Source organism: Corvus kubaryi, unplaced genomic scaffold (genome assembly GCF_017639235.1).
Source record: "Corvus kubaryi isolate FWS band 111438036 unplaced genomic scaffold, C.kubaryi_AGA036_p1.0 split3-73, whole genome shotgun sequence".
Taxonomy (NCBI): Eukaryota; Metazoa; Chordata; class Aves; order Passeriformes; family Corvidae; genus Corvus; species Corvus kubaryi.
Window position 1 is genome coordinate 23799336 of NW_024582091.1, and position 7885 is coordinate 23807220.

Here is a 7885-nt window from a genome sequence, read left to right on the forward strand (position 1 = left end):
AATACAATAGCAGGCAAGGCTTGGCGGGAGTGCAAAGTGCAGGTGTTTGGAGTATTGTGGTCATCCAAACCAGATGCTGAGGAGATGGAGCACCTGTTTCCCTTCTTTTCTGTGCTGGAGAATACAGCACTATGCAGGCTACAGAAACAGCCTGACATTAATAGCACTGCTTCTGCAGTTTTCCCTTGACAGGGTAACAGAGATGTACCATCTACAGCTTTTGCAAGCTCTCCTCTGAGTGCTCAGACACATGTGCTGGATTTTTTTTTTTAATTTCTTTTTTCCCTGACCAACAGAAAGCATTCAGAGATGGGTCTGCAACATAATTTCTTTCCAGATTTTTTTATTCATGATTAACCATGCCCTGGCATGAAAAAAAGTTAGTTTTTATAGCCCTGATAGCAGTAAAATAAACAAAAAAAAAAGTGCATTTTTTATCCATTTTTACAGGTTCTACAAATGTGTGTGTTGGATGTAGAAATGCATTTACAGTGTCATGCTCAGGCCAGTTGACTGACAGCTACTGACTCTGCAGGCGATGAAAAGCCCTCTGCTGACATGAAAGAAGTTGGGAACCTACCTCTACTGAAATGCAGTAGTAATCCTGCAAGAAATGGTCCCCAAAGTGATAACCCTAAATAAGCACTCCTTTATCCAATTGGCAGTCCCCATGGCTTGCATGGCTGGGAATCAGGAGATCAGCTGGGAACTCCAGGCACCAGCATGATGGCATGCTGTGAGCCCTCCCTGGTCTCAGCCCACCTTCATCTGCTCCTTCCCACCTCCCACTTGCTGTGAGCAGCACTCTTCAGAGAGGGAGGAAGAGCACACCTTCAGCTGCAGCCTTTGTGGGACCAGGTTGCTGTCAAACCATACGGAAAGGACCAATTTTTCACAGCCTGGAGGACTATGTCTGATGCAGCAGCTGTAACCCCCATTTGTCCTGAACTCTGAACCATAGTCAGTCTCTAAATGAAAAAATGAAACAGGTTTAAACCAACAGGGAACATAAAACACCAACCACTTCATGGCTTTTTGTTTGTTTGTTTTTAATTTAGGGAAATTTGAATGGGAAGCAACATTTTCCAGTTTTTGGCAACAGAAATATTTGTGCTAAGAAAATGTAAGTATTTGAAAAAAACTGTCAGAAAAGTAAAATTAGAGAGACTTTGAAGGATTTTATTTTAGGCCATGTCACTTTTAAATGGAGCTAGCTCTAGCTCTTACCCCTAAAAAAATACATCTACCTGAAAAAAAAGAAACCAAAATCAGACACTGTCACTTTAGTTTTACCACCATATAAATCCCAGTAAAGTCCAGCTTCCACAAGGGAAAAACGCTCAAGATGCTATGGTAATATCACAGTAAAATGAAGATGCTGTGCTTTCACTGATTTTAGCTCAGGATGGCTCACAGCCATTGATTATCTGCTGGAAGATGCAATCATTTTTGTGGAGAAAAGATGATTGCGCAAATACTACCTTCCCCATATTTTCTCTCTCATTCATGAGAGAAATAGATATGCAAGCAAGGCTCTTGCTGGACACCAGAACTGCTCCAGCTCTTCAGCCTTTCAAGCAGCTCTTCCAACATTTGGATTTCACAAGAAATTGACTGAGAGCATGCCAGCCACAGAAGCAACATCTCAGTTGCATCTTTCCATGCATGCCTACCTCAGAGCAGGGTTGAAATTGCTCCTGGCTTCCTCAGTCCTCAGGCAAAGCCACCCATAAGTCCCGAATCAGTCAGTGTAGATGCGGGTTTTTTTCCCTGACTCCTTGCAATTCATTGTGCTGACAAATAAGAGCTCATCATTGCTACCACCTGGCATTCATGAAACTATTTTTCTCATGTCTCCATGGGCAAGGTACACTGGTTTTGCCATTTAGGCCATTTATTTTTATGGCTTCTGATGCATCCTTCAGCTTAACCCCCAAAAGTCCCCTACTGCAGCGCAGATAAACCCTGCCTGACATAAGAACAACCACATTCAATCCCCTTTCTTCTTCCTGCTCCCCCCCCCCCTCCCCAACCAGACAGCGTTAATGAAACAGAAACTGTTCTGAATCAGGAAAAAGGGAATTTTGGCAACCAGAGACCTCTTTCTGTAAGAAATCAAAAACGAAATCAAGAGGAGAAAAAAATGTTACAAAGAAGCCGTTTAAGCTGGAATCACAAGAGAGGGAAATTACCCACGCTGGGAGACAGGCAAAAGAAGGGCAGGTTGGGAGACAGATACACTGGGCAGACTTCAAGGTCTACAAAAGATTGGTTGTCTCTTTTGGGGTTTACACTCTCTTTGTCTAATTAGACTAATAGAGGTAGAATAGAACTGGGGGAGATTAAAAACAATGATAAACAAGGCATCTTTTATTTGATATTATTGGAACTGGTTTCACTTATCTTTAGAAATCTTTCTTTTTGTGCTCCTTAATTTGTCCTTGAAGTCCTGTATCTAATCACTAGTTGAGCAACCAATAATCCTCCTCCAGCCCCTCCACCCCTTTTTATGGCCAACTTTAATCTTTCAACTCAGTGAAAAACATGTTTCCCCTATCATAACTAGTTTAACAAAAATTCCCTTTCAAGTTTAGATTGTGCAGATACAATGGCTTTCCTGCAGCTTCATGCTGAAGAGAGGAATTTACATCAGAAAAAAAATAGAGATTTATGATAGCATTGTATTTCCATTTGAATATGGAGAGTTAATAACATGCATATGTTTTTTTATTATTATTATTTTAAGATTTAAGCTATGCCATAAGCAAAAGGAAACCTGGAAACTGTGAGACTGGCAGGGCTCAATGAATAACCTAATCTGGATTTCATTCACAAACAGCAGCTCATACATAGGGAAAGGGCTGGTGTGTTTCGCCAAATCGGAACTGGAGTAAGTGCCAGGATTTCCTGATTTGTTTACATTTCTCAAAAAAAACTTTTTTTCCCCTGGATGAGGCTAGAATTAGACTTCCTTTTCCACTTTTGGCCATTTCCAAACTATTCTTGCTTGACATATTCTCTCCTTTTCCCTGTATTCTCCTTTGTTCCAGTCTCAGCTGGCTCTTTTGTCTTGGAAAACAGAAAAGGCAATGAAAGATGTCAGTCTATGATAATAATGATAATGCAGCCAGGTTTGCATGACAGCAAAACAATGCCGCAGGCTTTTCCAACACCCTTGGATCCACCACTCTTCTTACAAAGGCTGCGGGGGGTGGAGCGAGAGGTGTCTCTCCGGGAATGCAGTCTGGAACAATAGTGTCATAAGGTAAAAGAGATAAAAAGATCAAAACGAAACAGGCTAGCCCAAACTCTCTTGCTGAGGCGTGTCACTGAGTTAATCAGAAATCAGAGGGGGCTAGTTACAAGTAACTAAATCACCTTTGCATTAGCTCAGTGGCTTCTCAGTCAGCTGAAATGGTCGCGTTCCCTGCCGGTCCTTTCTCACTTTCACTGACTTTACTGTACTTTGCCCATTGTCTGCAACCTCAGTGCAATCACTGCAGAAACTTGTTTGGGAGACCTTCTCCGTGCCTTTGTTTAGAGCCCTTTGATCATCCCACAGAAAGGAAAACACTGTAGCTTGGACCTAAGCCATGGTTTTCTTAACATGACAAGACTGCCAGCCTGCAATCAGTGTTTGATGCGCATGCGTTTGGGCTGCTAGGGACTTGGAAAATCATGGGAAGACTAGCAGCGATCTTGAGAGCTTGGGCACCGTACTGAGCAGAGGTGAGAGTTTAAAGTCCCTCACAGAGCCACCCTGCCACTGCAGAACAGCAGCCCGAGGCATCGCTGCTCCTTAGCAGCAGCGTTACCGCAACACAAAGTTACTCTTGCGGGGATGTCAGGTCCTTCTTGCCGCAGCACCTCACTTGCCATGAGAGATTGCCCTGGGAATGGTTCATGCTTTAACAGGATGAAGTAGCAAGGAGGGGCTGTGCCAAGCAGAGACTTCCAGCACACAGGAAAAGCGTTCGCAACAGGAGGCAGGGGTGCAAGACTGAATTTCTGCATTTCAAACAAGAGTCGTCAGCCGGGGTTTTAGCTGACATCGCTCCCATTGACATCGACGTACCAGTGCTGATTTACACCCGCTGATGAATGTGCGTCTGGGAGAAGAGTGGGACAGGGTAATGGTGCAGAAGAGTTAGATGGGAGAAGGAAGTGAGGGGGAGCAAGATGAAGATAAAAGGGGAAGGGGAGACTTGATCATGGGACTCAGGAAACACAAACTGCAATGTATGGCTGTGGGAAAATGATTAGAAGAGATTGCATCAGACTGGACACCAATTTTGCAATTTCTGCAGTACCTTTTTAAGATTCCATACGGAGATACTGAGCAGAATGTGTGTAGCTGTATGTCTGGAACAAGTTCAAGCAAAAGGCCAAACGCAATCAGTCATCTGTGTTTGCTGGATCTGTGTACTAATGTTTCCTGTGCAGTCATTGCAATATATGTCTACTCTCGCTGTTCTAAATCCTGTTTTTCACCTTTAAGTATTTGTATCGTATTTAGTTTCTTACTCTGCATACAAGCACCTGTTTTTGGCACATTGATTAGTTTGGGGGCCAGAAATCGCCGTTCCACTCATACTCAGCAGACAGAGGGGTAAAAGAGAGAGTGAGATGGGGAAAGCTACATGAAGGGGAAGAAATAGACTTCTGGAAACAGGAGTAAGATGCTGTAAGGTGTGGCAGAAAGCACCTTTGCACATAAAATCATCAGCCAGCTTCTTTCAGTTCAGATCTCTGCAGAGAAGTAGAAGACCCAAAAGCTGTTTTGCTTACATGATTGGTTTAGCTGTTCTCAGTAGTGCTTCTCATGTGAGTAAGGTGAGCAGGAAATGGATTGATGTCAGCAGGCAGCCTGTGCTAGAAACTCACACCCACCCTTTCTGCTTCATCAGTTGTCTGAGCCCACAGTTTCATTATTAGGTTTTGGTGGTGCATTTTTAGATTTCCAGTTACAGCTTGCATGACAACTGCCGGCCGTCTGCACCTGACCAGTTACTGCCATTTAACTTGGTAAGAACCATAAAAGAAGCAGTCTTCCAGGAGAAAGAGTAGAGGAAGATACAAGTGCATTTCTAGTGCTTTCCAATAACTGTGAATCATGACTTCTGTCAGCCAGAGTATGGTTCTCACTGAAAAGTGTCAGTAAGAAAGTCTTACTTTAAGAAAACACTTCTGCTTTTTTTTTTTTTTTTTTTTGCATTACTGATAGCTAATACAGATGAAACCACAAACCTGAAGGGTTCAGACTTCACCAAATGTCAGTCATGCATAATTTGGAGTAAATGAGTATGTGACAGTAACTGGCATTTCATTTGGATGTTCCTTTTTCTCACAAACACAAATAAATTTTCATTTTCATTTTTCATACTACTCCTTGTGTGATAAAGATCCCCTGATTGATCATAAAGTTTAGGCAATATTTAGGCAATATAGTCATAAAGGAGGTCATACTAAGGAGCCTGAATAGTTGACCTAACAGACCCCTTTGGCCCACACAAACTTCTGGTGGCACTTTATAAGGAAAATTACATTTGAGTTATTCATTTCCATTGAAAAAGTTATTTTCCATGTTTCTACACCATATCTCCAGGAGAAGAGAAGCTGAAAACTGCATGTGTAGGGTGACACCATTCCTTTTCTCTGTCCAAGGATGTGAGCTGATTATCTCCATGCTGTTCTGCTGTGGCTCTGTCACTCCTGACCTGACTTTCAGGATACACTGAGAATATCCTGTGAGTCCTTCAAGCAGTGTCAAACATTAGCACTACGGGGCTTTACCTACTTCAGGCAAGGCTCATCCACTGGCAATGGGATACCTCTGGAAGCTCATGAATTCCAGCCAGTGGAGAAATTACAGTAGCCAAATGGTGTAGGATGCTTTCAGTGACCCCTTTCCTCTGTGGGGGGGAGCTGTTGGCAAAGAGCAAGACTGAGTTTATAGCCAGCAGGATATGGCTGCTAAACTCAAGATGTTTTTTGCTATTAGCCAGCCATGGCTGCAGTGCAGCCTGCAGGTGCATGGGATGGAAACACAGCAGGTGAGCAGAGATGGACATTCCTGGGCAGGAATGGGAGGGAAGGTGATACTGAGGATTGGCTTGAAGTTTTTGATAGGGTTCAACCAAGAACTGACTCTGAATCCAGAAAACCCCCTTCAAACTTGAACTAAAACCATACTTGAAAGCACAAGTTATATTTTACTGTCCTCAGACTGTGGTGTAAGAAACATGCTTGACTTAGAAGAAATCCCAATGTTCCTCACAGAAACAGGGAATTGCCTTTCTGGTACAGCTACAAGAAACAACATTATATTTTTATTTTTTCAGTTATAATTAACTTTTTTTTTTAAGGAAGAATGTAACATTTCCCAAAACATTTGTAATAATTCCTAATAATCAGGGTCCAAGGCATAGTTCTGGTTCTCTTGATGGAATTCATATTTCTTTGCTGTGAACATGCAGAGTTTGTGTAAAATGAAAGAATGACAGCCCTCCCCACTCCAGACCCTTACATTTTTCTTTGTCCCTTTGTGATTACAGTTGGACACAACTGACAGAGGTGAGATATACTGAATTTTTTTTTAAATCTGCTTTCTTATTATCTCCTTCTTAAAATGGAAGTATCATGATGGGGCCAGTCAAATCCATGCAGCTCGGTAGCCTTACTTTGACACTAGCCAGCTGAGGTTGGCTAAGCAAAGAAGAGAGAATGACCCTTCTTTGGGTAAGGCAAACAATCAAGAGTTCAGAGAATTTTTGAGTCAGAGGCTGCATCTGGGCTATTGTTTTTTGATGTTCTTCAATGGACCTATTCTTTATAAAATTCTTTGTTACCATTTTGAATCCATTTATATCTCTTGGCTTCCATGACATCCTGTGACAGTGAGTTAATTATGCTTTGAGTAAAATAATTACTTGCTTCCTTTTATTTTAAATACTATGCCTCAAAATTTAAAATACTGTACCCTCTTGTGTGTTAAGAAATAGTGAATAAATGGTGCCTATCACCTCTGTTATGCCTATTCACCTTCCTTACATTGTAAGGTTCCCCAAATGCCAGGCTAAGCTCCATTTGTTGGAGAAAAACCGAAAATCTGAAGTTTCTGTTTGTCTGTTTCTACCACTTTCAGGATCATCTCTGGGTTTTGCTTTTGTTTAGTTGCTTTTATTAGGGAGAGAGATTAATTATTTTGGGGTTAGCATTACTTTACTTACGTGCTTTCCAGCACTGTCTTTGGTTTCTGTCTCCTCTCTCTTTCTCACACTTATAGCAACATGATATTCAAGTGAAATCAACCATAAACATATCCCAATTTTGAGTGTTATACTGCATTAGTCTCTAAGGAAAGCTCTCTCTATTTACAATTTTATAGCATGCTTGGGTTTTTGATCTGAGCAGACACAACCCATTCAAAGATAAAAACATCAATTAATTAAGCAGTTGTTGAGATCAGAAATCTGACACCCATATGGTGTGAAATTAGTGCCTGAAAGCAGTTAACTGCCAAAAGAAGCACATGCATCTGTTGCAAGAGATTAAAATGAAGTATCTATTAATTACTAAGAGTTTCTTGATTGACTTCAAAATTATATTGCTGAACTGATTCTCTTTGTGTTATTCATCTTTAATGTCATCACTTGTAAATAAGGACTTGCTTCAAAACTATCAAGTTCCAAGCAAATGCTAAGTACCCTCTAAAAAGCAAGCAAAGGAAACTCAGCTGTGAAGAGATGCCACAAAGCATGTGCTATGTTTTTGTTCCATTGCTAGGAACTATATAAAACCAGATGTATGCAGGAGAGAAATGTTGCCTGATATAACAATGAGCAATAAAGAGTATCTCACAATCATAGGATGCATGACACAATAA

At 41.4% G+C, this 7885-nt stretch overlaps 1 long non-coding RNA gene across 1 annotated transcript; it reads left to right on the top strand.

Moving 5' to 3' along the window:
• The first annotated feature begins 3223 nt into the window (after positions 1-3223).
• Positions 3224-6994, top strand: LOC121659327. The gene is made up of 2 exons (XR_006014283.1): positions 3224-3729; positions 3916-6994. It is a non-coding gene; the product is annotated as an uncharacterized LOC121659327 (long non-coding RNA).
• Positions 6995-7885: the final 891 nt, after the last annotated feature.